The following is a 15274-nucleotide window of genomic DNA, read 5'->3' as shown; positions in this document are numbered from 1 at the left end:
GGCTACTCTGACGCTTCCTTCTTGTACATAACTTTCTCTTCTTTCCTGTATGCCAGAGAATACTTAATTCTCCAATTTCAATTTAATCACCAGGTTGTTTATTGGGCCTAATTGTTCTGCAAATTGTAATTTCTGGAACACTGTGTATTCTGTCATTGTGCAAATATATTATAAAATTTCTGGGAAATCTTCATCCATTTCTCATGAATGACTTTTGTTGATTCTATTGAAGTTTTTACATCACAGATAACAGTTATTCTCATCTTGGAACATCTCTGTTCTCTTCATCTATTGTGATTCATCGAACTGCTTTGATCTGGGCCTTTTTCCTCTGAATTCGTGTAATTTTAATAGGCATTTTCTCCACTGTGTCAGTGATTCTATTTTCAGCCACATCTGTTCTGTTTTGTTCTGTTTAGAGTGCATTTACTATTTTTGTACTGTGGTAATTTTGTTCCTCAATTTGTTTCCACAGCTCTTCAGACACCATTTTCATCTTCCTGGGTTGTATTGCCATCTGGTTTTTACACAGTTGTTTGATAAATTAATACTTCTATTAAGTACTTATAGAGTAAGTCACTTGTGGAGGATTTACTTCTATTCATTTGACAATGATTTACTCTTGTCTAAGATAGTCACTTATCTTTTGCCAATTATATTCTTTAATTTGCTTATTTTTAAATATTGTTTATATAGTTGCTAAACCTCTCTACCTGGCTAACATAACTTTTTGTAGAAATTTATAGAATCTTCTTTTTCTCTCTCTCTCTTTACCTAAATTTAGCTTTTTTTCCCATCTGAAAAATGTGGCTTTGTTGACATTGGTTTTGTAGACTGAGTGTGAGGTAAAAGAGGAGGTCTCAGTTTTGTGTACGCTTTTCTAATAGAACTGGGTCCTACAGTATTGATGCAGGCAAATCCCCAAATTGGTGCTCAGCCAGGGCGGGGAGGTTCTTGGCTTCACACAAAAAGGAATTCAAGAGCTATCCAACAAAACAAAGCAAAAGTGAGTTTATTACAGCAACAGAACACAGAAAAATGGCTGCTCCATAGACAGAGTGGTTGCAATGTTCCACGTGGACTGCTGGCTAGCTACATTTATGGCTATTCCTTGATTAGATGCTAAATAAGGGGATGGTTATCTGGAAAAAGGGTGTGGAGTTCCCAGAACTGAGGGTTTCTCTCCTTCTAAACCATGTAAGGTAACTTCCAGCAGTTGCCATGGCATTTGTAAACTGTCATACCATGAATGGGAGCTTCTTTTAGCATGCTAATGCATTATAAGTACTATATGATGAGAAATGAGGAAAACTAGATAGAAGTCACTCTCATCCCCATCTTGGTTTTAGCTGTTTGGGGCCTGTTTCTTTGCTGCATCTCTTTTCATCAAATTCTATTTTGATCAGCAGGGTCTTGTAACCAATGCTGAGAAAACAAGTTCTCCTGCTGATTGCCTACTTCAGTGTTACATAATATTATGTATTGTGTTGTTAAAGTCCACTACAATAGTATTTTTAAGCAATAACCATTTCTATAGAAATTACATGGAGATTTTCTTAAAATGCCAGTGGGTGCCCTTGAATCTACTTTTATTGCAGGCTGCCAGGTGACGCCAGTGTTACTGGTCTAATAATCATATTTTGAGTGTCAACAATCAAAAACAGTTCACTGCACTAAACAAAGGGAAAAGCAAATCACACTGGTGACACTTCCTACCCATTTGATGTATTTTCAAGATTCATTGATGATTCCTGGAGTTTATGCTTTGACCAGGAAGGTTTAGCCTCATGACGTACTCTCAGTGAAAACATATCTCCCCCGGCCTTTCCGTTCCCTGCTTGCTAGAGATGGAAAAGATGAAGATCTCCTCTGAGGTAGCTTCTAGATAATTTGGAGTCACTCATGCAGATTCTAAAAGATAAGATAACCCTGCATTATCTCCTTTTGGGTTAGAGAAGCACAAGATTAGTCTTCCCTTAATTTTGTTGCTGACATTGATCTTCAATTTTTAAGTTTAAAATACATGGGTGTGACATTCTCCTTGTTTGCTATGTATTAATGCTAAATCTAATTTATTTACTTATTTTGTGGATTAGTTAGTTCATTATTCTCATGAATACTAATTCAATGACTAAGCCCCATTCTAAATCTTCATTTTAAAACAAAAATCATTTTTCATGTCTTGTGAATGCATGCATTTGTTCATATACACATATATAGTTGGGCAATAATGATATTATACATACTGGTTTTATTCTTTGTACTTAAGTGGGTTGTCATGACCTTTCCAGAAGAGTATATATGAATATACTTTGTTCCTTTTCAAAGGCTATTATATCAACTTTTGAAGCTTGAAGTTCATTTAATGATAGTCATTTCGGTGATTTAGAATTTAAATCAATGCAAAAAGAAAGCATTTTACATTCTAGTTTTGTGAACACTCAATTACTTTTAAAGAATATATTTTTACAAATAAAAATCTTAGTCAAATGTAAACACATGGTACAATATCATAGCCACTACTCAAGAAAATGGGCTGAGATTTGCAAAGGTTTCTGTAAGTCTGAGCATACCTTGCTTCACACAAGTGAACGTTCAATAATGGCAGTGGAGTCAGGGCAAGATGGTTGGGCTCTGTGTTCCCACCTAAATCTCCTCTTGAATTTTACTTCCATAATTCTCACATGTTGCAGGAGGGACCTTGTGAGAGAAATTGAATCATGGGGGTAGTTCCCTGCCTGCTCTTCTCACGGTGGTGAATAAGTCTCATGAGATCTGATGGTTTTATAAAGGGTTTCCACTTTCACTTCTTTCTCATTCGCTCTCTTGACACCACCAGGTAAAAAGTGCCTTTCACCTTCTGCCATGATTGTGAGGTCTCCCTAGCCACGTGGTACCGTAAGTCCATTAAACCTCTTACTTTTTTAAATTGCCCAGTCTCGGGTATGTCTTTATCAGCAGCATGAAAACAATGTACTAATACAGTAAATTGGTACCGTAGAGTGGGGCACTGCTGAAAAGATACCTGAAAAAGTGGAAATGACTTTGGAATTGGGTAACAGGCAGAGGTTGGGACAGTTTGGAGGGCTCAGAAGAAGACAGAAAAATGTGGGAAAGTTTGGAACACCCTAGAGACTTGTTGAATGGCTTTGACAAAAGTGCTGATAGTGATATGGACAACGAAATCCAGGCTGAGGTGGTCTCACATGGATATGAGGAACTTGTTGGGAACTGGAGTAAAGGTGACTCTTGCTCTATTCGACTGGCAGCATTTTGCTCCTTCCCTAGAGATTTGTGGAACTTTGAACTTGAAGGAGATGATTTAGGGTATATGGCAGAAGAAATTTCTAAGCAGCAAAGCATTCAAGAGTGACTTGAGTGCTGTTAAAGGCATTCAGTTTCAAAAGGGAAACAGAGCAAAAAAGTTTGAAAAATTTGCAGCCTGACAATGCAATACCAAAGAAAATTCCATTTTCTGAAGAAAAATTCAAGCAGGCTGCAAAAATTTGCACATGTAATGAGGAGCCAAATGTTAATCACCAAGACAATGGGGAAAATGTCTCCAGGGCATGTCAGAGACCTTTGCAGCAGCTCCTCCCATCACAGGCCCAGAGGGTTTATAAGGAAAAAATGGTTTTGTGGGCCTGGCCCAGGGTCCCTCTGCTGTGTGCAGTCTAGGGACTTGGTGTCCTGTGCCCCATCCACTACAGCTGTGACTGAAAGGGGCCAAGGTATAGCTCAGGCTATTGCCTCAGCATGTGGAAGCCCCAAGCCTTGGTAGCTTAGACGTGGTCTTGAGCCTGCAGGTGCACAGAAGACAAGAATTGAGGTTTGGGAACCTCCACTTAGATTTCGGAAGACGTATGGAGAAGACTGGATGCCCAGCCTGAATTTTGCTACAGAGGCAGGGTCCTCATGGAGAACCTCTACTAGGGCAGTGAATAAAGGAAATGTGGGGTCGGAGCCGCACACAGAGTCCCTACTGGGACACCACCTAGTGGAGCTGTGAGAAGAGGGCAACTGTCCTCTGGACCCCAGAATGGTAGATCCACAAACAGCTTGCACCGTGCACCTAAAAAGCCACAGACACTCAACACAAGCCCACGAAAACAGCCAGGAGGGGGCTATACCCTGCAAAGCCACAAAAGGGGAGCTTCCCAAGACAATGGGAACCCACCTCTTGCATCAGCATGACCCCAATGTAAGACACAGAGTCAAAGAAAACATTTTGGAGCTTTAAGATTTGACTGCCTCACTGAATTTGAGACTTGCATGGTGCCTGTAGCCATTTGTTTTGGCCAATTTCTCCGTTTGGAATGGCTGTATTTCCCCAATGCCTGTACCCCATTGTATTTAGGAAGTAACTAACTTGCTTTGATTTTACAGGCTCATAGGTGGAAGGGACTTGCCTTGTCTCAGATGAGATGTTGGACTGTGGACTTTTGAGTTAATGCTGAAATAAGTCTTTGGGGGACTGTTGGGAAGGCATAATTGGTTTTGAAAAGTGGGGACATGAGATTTGGCAGGAGCCAGGCATGGAACGATATAGTTTGGCTCTCTGTCTTCACCCAAATCTCATCTTGAATTGTACTCCCATAATTCCCATGTGTTGGGGGAGGGACCTGGTGGGAGATAATTGAATCATGGGGGCGGTTTTCCCCATACTGTTCTTATGATAGTGAATAAGTCTCATGAGATTGGATGGCTTTATAAGGAGCTTCTGCTTTTGCTTCTTCCTCATTTTCTTTCTTGCTACCACCATGTAAGAAGTGCCTTCTGCCATGATTGTGAGGCCACCCTAGCCATGTGGACCTGTAAGTCCATTAAACCTCTTCCTTTTGTAAATTGCCCAGTCTCAGTTATGTCTTTATCAGCAGCATGAAAATGGATTAATACACAGGACAATGAAGAGATTGCTATTCCTTTTAGATTTTTTTTCACAAATGAATGGTATTTATAAGTATGTTCTTTATACTAGATTTTGAAATAGCAACGAAATGAATCACACATAAGCTGAAACAAATTCTAAGAGCAGTGTACATAAGAGGAAATTTTTAATTTAAGACTATCTTATTTATTTATTCTATATTCTCCACTCCTTGGGAAGTAGAAGGTAAAATAAGAAAAGCTATATATTATAATGAGAATATGGGAAAAAGGGAAACAGACATCTCAAAGGACATATTCCACAGCAGATTGCAACACTCATATTAGATTCTGTGTCTAATTTAAAGAAATGGAATGAAATTATTCCTCCATGCAAAAGTATGCATTCTACACTAATAATAAATTCAGAAAAAATATGTTTTCCTGACAAAACATCAATTTCTGTTACCATTAAGTTTAATTTCCCAGTAGAAGAAATATTTAGTAATGTCACCTTGAAGTTAATTGGTTTTCACAAAGAAAACTAGAAGCCTCAGTAAATATTCCCATTAAAATAGTGGATTAAAGTCCCTTGAAAATTACCTTATAGTTAGTAATTTTGATAGTCATGTACCCATTGTCTTTCAGCATCAAATCCATTCCTTATACTCTACTCTGAGATGCTGGGACTAAAATTTTGCAAACTGTATTCCTGATTTCCATGATTATGTCCATCGGAGGCATTGAAGAGGAAGACGAATGAAGTGAGAAGGAACTCTCCCCCGTTTATGTTTTCTTCTTTTTTTTCTTTCTTTTTTTCTGCTGTTCACGTCAGCATAACTCAAAAGAGAGAGTGGTCTCCAGTCTCCAGCCTCTTTTGCCAGTCCTGATTTCAGCCTCATCACCCTTCTTACAGGAACCAACAACCAAGAGGCTCCTCCTCTTGGGAGATTGAGTGCCAACCCCACAGGGCCTCACAAAGAACTCTCCGGCCTTGCTCTTCCCACTTCTTTTCTCATCTTTGTTTTCATCAGTTATAATCTTTGGGTTAGCTTAGTGCCCCCTTTTTGCTGTTTTAGTTTGACAGTTCTTGTAAAACCATTGTGTTGTCTTATAAAATCCCCCCTGTGTGAAGACCTTCTATGATTTCTTTTCTCCTGAATTAACCATGGCTGATACAGTACTTTGAAAGGTGAAATGATTCAGCAGCATATGTTCAATGATACATACAGACCTAAATCAAGCTCAAGTTATCTGATTATCTGGATTTCTTTACTAATCCTCGAGTCTCAGTTTACCTCAAGTAGTTGATCCTCAGCTATCAGCCTGGGTTAAAGGGGAGATTATACAGCATATTTATTCCATGTGGGAATCAAGGCGAACCTCCTACACTAAAATGGATGATTATCAATGATTTATTAAGTTCATAATCACTACATGATCTGAATATATGCCTTTTTTTCATTCATGAAAAACCTTAAACACTGCAAAGAATAATGCAGCATCAAGCTAACCCTCAGAGTTGACAATTTTCTACACAGAAACCTGATCATTTTTATTTGTTTGGAAGCAATTCTCTGTGGTGTTTTTACCACCTCAGATGCTCTTTTCAAGAATCTTGTATAACAAAGAGCCTAGGAAGTTAGAGACAGTGTATCACTCCTTAGGAGACAGATTTCTTGTCTGATCAGTGTAATAAACATAGAGAATGTTGTTCTCTTCAGAGACATTCTAGGAGAGTAAAGTCTTCCTTCTCCTTCGCAAAGGGATAGCCTTATATTCCAAGGCAGAGTTTCTCTGGAGATAAGGATGGGCAGGTTTTCTGGCAGATCCCTTATACAATTGAGGGTTTTTACAGTGCAGTGTTTCTCAGCTGTGACATAAACCCCTGTGTGTGCAGAGTCCTTGTCAGTTTAAACTGCTATAACAAAGTATCATAAAGTGTGTGGCTTATAAACAACAGAAACTTATTTCTCACAGTTCTGGAGGCTGGAAGTTCAAGATCAGGGTGCCAGCATGGTTGGTTCTGGTGAGGACCATTTTCCGGGTGGCAGAGTGCCACTTCTCTTTGTAACTCACCTGGGAGAAACAGGAAGAAAGAGTTCTTTGGGGTTCTTTTTATAAGTGCACTAATTCCATTCATGAAGGCTTCATCCTCATGACCTAATTACCTTCTAAAGACACCGTCAAATGTCATCACATTAAAAGTTAAGATTTCAATATATAAAATATCAATCTGTAACACAAAATATTTACCCACGCCACCCCCATGGGATTTGGAAGGTAAAGAGAAATATGAACCCACGTTGCCTGCCATGTGGTGAGCAATACTGTCTAGAACCACTTGAGTGCATCTCATTGTCTTCTTATCGAATCTATGCAAGTGAGCCTAGACAGCTACGTAACTCTAACACATTTCCAGTTAACACTAGTGCTTAAAGCCATATGTATATGTGTGGATATATATATATATCCACACACACAATACTAAGTACACATTTCATGGATTAATACTACTTTGTTTAAGTATATATATATATATAAACACACACATATGCATACACACACGTATATATGTGTGTATATATATACACACATATACATACACACACACACATATATATATATACACACACACACACACACATATATCACTTAACCTTAGCAGGTAATTATTATTTTTTCTCTTATTTTCTTTCATGTCAGATGGGTAACGTGCTGCCACCAAAACAGGATTTGAAGGAGGTACAACTCACATGTGCTCATAAACACCCAATCATCATGCTTGAGAATAATTATTACATTCTGAGTACTTAAAGAAAATTCTAGTTTTAAAAAAGAGCAGCATTCTTATTACTTTCATTAAATGGACAGAATTCCAAAAGAAGATGTTTATTCACTTGAGATAGAGTGGAACAGAGTGAGATATTATGTGATTATGACCTTCCTTCATCTCGATCATGTTTACATGTGTAAGGATAAGCATTGAGGATAGAGGATCTTCCAGAACGTCTAGTGTGAACTTTGTTATGCAGGTTTGTGTCATCTGATTTGTATACTCTGTTATTTCCTTTTTGCCAGGGGGTGGGAGGGCTCCCCAAATGCTTACACCTTATCAATCGTTAAGGTTTATTTCTGATATTATATTTTCATATTCTCTTAGTGCTGATTTATTCTTATTACTCTAGAATCTTCCTTGATTTATCAAGGTCTGTTTTTTTCTATCAGTTTGAACAACTTACTTGCATTTGTTAAAAAAACTTACAAAGTTCTAGTGTACCTACATTTCTCAATGTGTTATTTTTAATTTATATTTTATCTATTACCTTTCAATTTTTTATTTCTAATTTGTCAACTTATTTCTTTTTTGTAGCTTATTTTTCCTGCATTATATTTACAATATCAACCCTTAATACATAAATTTTATTTCTTGGCTTATTTTTAGTTCTTGAACCATTTGTACTAATTCAGGTTGTATATTTTGTTTAGTTCATTATGTCTGAATCCTGAGGCTTTACTTTTCTTTCCTTTGGAATGTGCTCTGTTATTTGTTTTCTTAAATATGTATTTTACCTGTAAATTGAAGGAAGAGATAGTCATGTAATCTGCTGGCTCCTTTACATTAGCATTAAATCTCCTAGTCTGAGATCCTTTATACAACACTCTGAATATCATTCACATATGCCTATACCCCATACAATTGATCTTTTATATCTGTTATGTCTTATATCTGAAATGCCTAGTAAATCATGTCATATCATGCAGCTCAGGATGGGCACGTGCCACCAGGGAAAATGCAAACACTCAGTTTCAAAAATAGGTGATATTTTATAGTTCTTACATTCCTGCTGGTTTTCCTTTGCTATCAACTCACTTTGATCAACTTCTTGACATGATCAATTTCTTGTACTGGATATTTATATGACTTATGGATTGATGTATTTTTATTGTTTGCTTATTTACTTATTTAACTTGCTAATGCTCACAGGTCTAGTTTACTCTTGGTTCTTTTATTTATATGTAGAGCAGCCTAATAGGCAGGCAAAAAGTTGTATTTCAAGGAAGAGTTACATTATAATCAGAAGCTACTGGCATGTAGACTTGGCTTTACATTGACTACATGGTTCAACATTTAATAATAATTTTTGCTTGAATCTCATTTCTACCATATGAGAAATTTTAGCATTGCCTGAGATGCTATCTAATATTTCTCTAAACAGATATTACAGGAGTCCTCTCTTCTCAGTAGAGGATTTGTTCCAACACTCCCAAATGATACCCAAAACTGTGGATAGTATCTAATCTTATATATACTATGTTTTTTCTGTTCATAGATACTCATGATACAGTTTAATTTACAAATTACATGCAATCAGATAATACAGGAATTTTAACATTATAGTGTAATCAAAGTTATGTGGATGTGCTCTTTCTCCCTCTCGAAATATCATATTATAATTGACTCACCCTTGTTATTTTATTACTGTTATGGTCTGTTGAACTGATCACCAAGAAGGCTATTGAGAGACTGTAAAGCGGGTAGCATACACAGCACGGATATGCTGGATGAAGGAATGTCTCATGTCCAGAGCAGGATGACCCAACATTTTATCACGCTACTCAGAACTACATGCAATATAAAATTTATGAATTGTTTGTTTCTAAAATTTTTCATTCAATATTTTCTAACAATGGCTGACCATGGAAAACAGAAATGGCAGAAAGTGAAACTACTGATAAAGTGGGACTACTGTGTTAGCTTTTTCTTCTTCTAAACTTTTCTTCTCCTCAACTATTTGTTCTAAAAAAAATAGTATTTTACGGTGCATTTGTCCATCTCCCCTGGTCTAGGGTCTTGGTTTTCCAACAATGCCGGAGACATTGGGTGTCTGGTCTCAAATACGAAAAAATGACTCTTTTTTCCTCAAAATAATATATATTTAGAGTTTTAAAATGTTATTATGTTTAACAAGAATTTACCTAATTTTTAAATGTAAAGTTAAGAACCCTAAACCAATCACAACCAATTGAGTTAAGGACTAAATGCATCCCTAAAATAAAAATACCAAAACGAAAGAAAATAAATGGGAGTTGAAGAAAAATTAATGTTTATTAATTTAAAAGTCAGAAATTAGAAGCCATTTAAAATATTTATAAATAAACAGACATATAAGACTTAATTATCAAATATGTGCTTTACAAAATAAATAAAGACCAAAATAAAATAATAAATAACTTGAATACATAAGAAAGTAATTTGAGAAGCACCAGAAAGTACTGTTAAAAGAGTTGTAGGAAATGGCAGAAGACTTCATAAAAGGATAAAGAGCTTTAATGAATTTTCTTCATAGAGCAATAAAAGTAACAGAAAAGAAATTTAAATTTTAAAATCCTCTAATAAAGTAGAACAGTTTACATTATAACACTTTATTTAATAATATTTAAACAATGTTTTCAGAGGTATAGATTATAGATAAGATTCAAGTATTAATAGATGGCTTTTAGTGCCTGTAAAATCTTTGAAGTTACCAGTAAAATGTTTGGAGGTACCAGTAAAATATTTGGAGATTCTAGTAAAATCTTGGATAGAGGCAAGTTGTGCTAAGACTTCACCATTTACTAAGAAGATTTTCCAGTTTTCTATGTATCCTGACATCTTAAATCACATTTGGTATTCCAAATCATTTTTGGATAAATTTCAAGCTGTTGTTTTATTAGTTAGGTTGAAACAAATACCAAATAAAAATTTGTTTTTTTGACCTTCATCTCACATTTCCTCAAATAATGTGTTGTACTGCAGCAATTTTTATTAATGTTTGAAGATGCTAGTAGCCCTCCCGGTATTGACCTTTTGAAATTATTGAAAAATAAAGAAAAATAAATCTTCCTCCTGGAAATTCTAAACAGTCTCCTGTTTTCATGACCTTATTTGATGCCTGATCCTATTACCTTGCCTGTGATCAAAAGTCAGGGCTTCCCACTCAGCAGAAAGCAGATCATTTATTTTCTTAGCAGGAGATTTCTCTCATGTCATTAGTGATTCATACAGGTCATGTTTACAAGGGGCAAGAGTTTTCAAGTTTGCTGTATTATAAAGCAACAACTTCTATTTTGTGTAAATACGGTGTGTGGGAGCTTCTTATACAAGACAATCAACAGTGCTAACTTAAATTCTGTTGTCTTTTTTGTTTTATAGAATGGCCATGGAAATAAAAAGGAAATATAAGGAAAAGATGATATAAAATCCTAGGAACAATAACCTCATTCAAGCATCCATGAAGCTGGCACGGAGAATGAGAGACAATTTTACATGCTTGAATATTCAGATTGAAGAATCAGAGTCGGTACCAGGCAGTCAAAGGAAACTTGAGAAAAATAAAGGACTTCAAAGTATAATTATGTTCTTCATTAGTTTCTTAGTTTTTTAAATTTATATTATTACCTCCTTTTTGCAAATTAAAGACATTTATTCAACAACCATAATTTATAATTCAAAATGCTTTTTCTTGTAGGTCATACTTTTAACTTGACTTAATTTTTATATTTCATTGTAAAATGTACAATACTAAAAAAGAACAAATTGTTTTATTGGGATAAGTTAATTAAAGCAACAGAAGTATTCCATGTGAAATTAGCCAGATATACTTTCATTCTTGAGCTAATTGTAAACGTTGCTATTGTTGTCATACAAGAATTTTAGGCAATCAGACTAGGAAGGCATAATTTATGATTGTATACACAAGGTGGATTTCAAACGAGGAAAGAAAAAACCTGCAACCTTTCCTATCACAGAACAACCAGTTTATAATATAAAAGCCTAATAATTCATCTATTTTATCACCTAATTATTTTACAAACAACAATGTTCCTGTCATAATTCATTACCTCAAATTGTTCCCTGTGAGAGGGTGGTGGATGGTGTTATATACCAGCTTGCCACAGCAATCAGAATCACCTTTTGTCTCAGGCTATTAATTATGGAGCCAATTATTGCTTTCTTAAAAAATATTTTCAAAGACATAAAAGTGAAAACACTAGATAAGACATCTTCAAAGTCATATTGAAATGTTTTCTGAATACCTGTGTTCTGAAAGTAAACATATGTGAAGATGAATCTGACATGTTAACTGTTGTTGTCAGCAGATCACTAGGAAATATAATCACAGAGGCAGAACTCGCAAAGATGTGTGATGATTTTTGAGGGCCAGATAAGCCCAATTATTGACTGCTTTTGAGCAGCTGCCAAAGGCTTGATGACCCTCATAGTTGAGAATGAATGTCTAAAGAACAGATCAGCTGTCCAATTTTTAACATGCCTAAGTATTAAATCTCTGTATTAGAAGATCAGAAGGAAAAGCATCTGCACAAATAACCTCATCCTCCAAAAAAATGTTTTCACTGGGTTTCAATTTAACTTTATTCCCTCAGCCATTTTGAAGTTGATATAAGAATAATTAATTTTAGCATCGTATCAGTGTCAATTTAAGAACTGAACTTATACATGATACTGAGTATGTTATCTAATGACCATACAGGAAACTTACAATTTCAATGATGTTTCATTGAATTCACTATCAGTGTAAAATTTTTCAGATTAATCATGTGTTTTATCAGAGCACAAAAATTATGTGAACTATATGAGGTTTCATGACTTACAGAGTATATTTAAAACATTTTATCCTTACTAAAACCTGATGAGGTAGAAAGACCAGATGTTTTTGTTACAATTTACAGAAAAAAAAAAGTAAAAAGTGAGACACATAGAGTTAATGTGACTTCCCTTGACTGCCATGAGTATCTGACTGAAAAGAGATTATGAATATTCTATTAAGCTATATCTTTTTTCCAGATCTGTTATATATTTTTTGCTAACTATAAAGGAAAGTTTAAAAAAAAGTTACTATCCAAAATTAAAGTTAACTTATTTTAAATAGCTAACTATGTTTATTCTACATATTATTTATGTCCTTCATTTTAAAATCAACTCTTATATTTTAAATTATTAGATATTCAATAAACCTATAAATATATTGAATTCAGATATCTGTTTTTCTCATAGAAATAGACAGAGATTAAGAAGTATGAAAATACATATATCACAGCTTAATTCCCCAAAACTTTTCTTGACTATATACTAGCAGTAATCATTTTTTTTATGATACACTCTTCACTTCTTCCCAATTACATATGGAGAAATATAGGTAAAATAAGTGTATTGTAAACATTTGGTTTTTTAGTATTTTAGTATTTAGTATTTTAGTATATTTAGTATTTTAAAAATATAGTTTTTCTTCACAAATTTGGAAAAAAGTGGTGGACAAATATGTATTATGTGAGATATAACAACGCTTTCCAAAATTCCATGAAGATAAATATCACCTAGAATGTTTGTAGTTCTTTAAATGTATCAATTACAATACCCACTCCTGAAGAATCCATCTTGGGGTAAGTGGAAGGTCCCTGTTAACAATGTCCTCAGTGACTAGAAGTTCCTAGTTAACAAGGTCCTCAATGTTTTTTATTATCTGGGGACTTTACAAACGATGCTCTTGAGCTCTGATGAGCATAGGGAGAAAGCCAAACATCAAGAAAATGAACAGCTACGTTTTGCTGGCCTAATTTCTAAGGTGTCCTTCCAAGCATAAGAGTAATGTGTGTACCAAGCAAATAGAAAAAATGCACACACCCACACACTCCTAAATAAATTAATTACATTGAACTAAAGTAGAGCTGGCAAGTTATGCAAGAAGATAACAGTAACGGAAAGATCTTTTTTTCTTTTCCTGTGAGCATACAGGCATAATTTAACGTGTATATATAGATGATAGCTAGAGATAGATACATAGATACATGTATAGAAAAATCCTGTTTTTATACTATTCTTAAGAACTAAAATCATTTTATCTCCATAATATCCCTTATGTAGTGATAAAAATACCACATTTGATCCCTTCTTAACTTTTACTTTTCTGCATATGGATTTTCTTAAAATATCTTTACCATAAGAATGACATCCTATTTTCATAGCAACAAGAAATGGAGCATTTGCAGTGAAGGTTTGACCTGATAGAGTACTTAGTCCTATTTCATCTGATTCCCACTATAATTTTGATAACATTATTGATGTTGCTATTTTTTGAGAAGAGATATGATGATAGGGAAATTATTCTTTCCTCCTCCAAGTGCTTTTTCTTTTTTTTCATAGACTTTTTTTTCTTTCTTGGAGAATTTCACCTAAATTTACAGATTTAATTTTACTTTAATTCTTAAACTCATTTTTCCCTGCTGTTATATATATTTATTTTTAAACAGCATTTTCCACTCCACAAATGCAAAAGCATGAGGTCTGAAAAAAAGAAGGAAATAAAATAAGCTGGGTGCAGTGGCTCATGCCTGTAATCCCAGCACTTTGGGAGGCCGAGGTGGTGGATAACTGGAGTTTGGGTGTTCGAGACCAGCCTGACCAACATGGAGAAACCCTGTCTCTACTAAAAATACAAAATTAGCCGGGCATGGTGGTGCATGCCTGCAATCTCAGCTATTCAGGAGGCTGAGGCAGGAGAATCACTTGAACCTGGGAGGCAGAAGTTTCAGTGAGTCGAGATAGCCCCATTGCACTCCAGCCTGGGCAACAAATGCAAAACTCTGTCTCAAAATAATAATAATAATATAGTAGTCTGGGGAAGTCAAGAGAATAGAAAATTATGTGTGTCTAGACATTATTCAAACAAACTTTGTTTTACTTTACTAAACTTGTTCAAGTATTGAATAACTCTAGGTGGAATCTAGAAGCTGGTAATAAATTAGTTCTGCCTCACTATCTCTGCCTAGTGTTTTCTCTTTGCTCTTAGTCAAGATGAAGCTATATAACTAAGGATTAATGCTAATGGAAGCATGAAGACTCATTTGCTAACATCAAAAATAAGAAAGAAGGAAGAAGAAAGAAAGAAAGAAGGAAGGGAAGGCAAGGGGAGAGGACGGGAGGGGTGGGGAAGAAGGGGAGAAGTGGGGAAGGGAAGGAGGGAAGGAAGGAGAAGAAGAAGAGTAGTAAGAGCAGGAGGATGAAGAGGAGGAGGAGAAAGTGGAGGGCATTTTTAACAAAATATATGTTAGTAAATAAAAACAAATAAAGAGTGTTATAAATGATCAGAAACAAACTTGAATATATTTGCTTGCCTGGTGTTAAATCAAAATAAATATGAGATCATTAGCCTGGGATTACTACCATACTAGGATCTCCTACACAAGCAAACCGAAATTTAAGTCAGAGGTAGTCCTTGTAACTGATTAATTTTTGAATCAAGCTTCAGTCAGTCACAGGCAGCCATGTGGCCAATTGGTTATATAACTAGGTTAGTAAATGTGAATAACGTCAAATAAAAACCACTTTGAATATCTCTGCAAAATA

General features: G+C 35.3%; 1 non-coding gene across 1 annotated transcript; it reads right to left on the bottom strand.

The window, feature by feature from the left end:
* Positions 1–7566: 7566 nt before the first annotated feature.
* LOC129037746 (small nucleolar RNA U13) lies at positions 7567–7665 on the bottom strand. Its single transcript, XR_008502972.1, has one exon. It is a non-coding gene; the product is annotated as a small nucleolar RNA U13 (small nucleolar RNA).
* Between the last annotated feature and the right edge of the window lie 7609 nt (positions 7666–15274).

The sequence above is a fragment of the Pongo pygmaeus genome, chromosome 4, assembly GCF_028885625.2.
Source record: "Pongo pygmaeus isolate AG05252 chromosome 4, NHGRI_mPonPyg2-v2.0_pri, whole genome shotgun sequence".
In the NCBI taxonomy this organism is placed as follows: domain Eukaryota; kingdom Metazoa; phylum Chordata; class Mammalia; order Primates; family Hominidae; genus Pongo; species Pongo pygmaeus.
The sequence above is the reverse complement of the archived record's forward strand: the minus strand, read 5'-3'. Positions and strand labels throughout refer to the sequence as shown.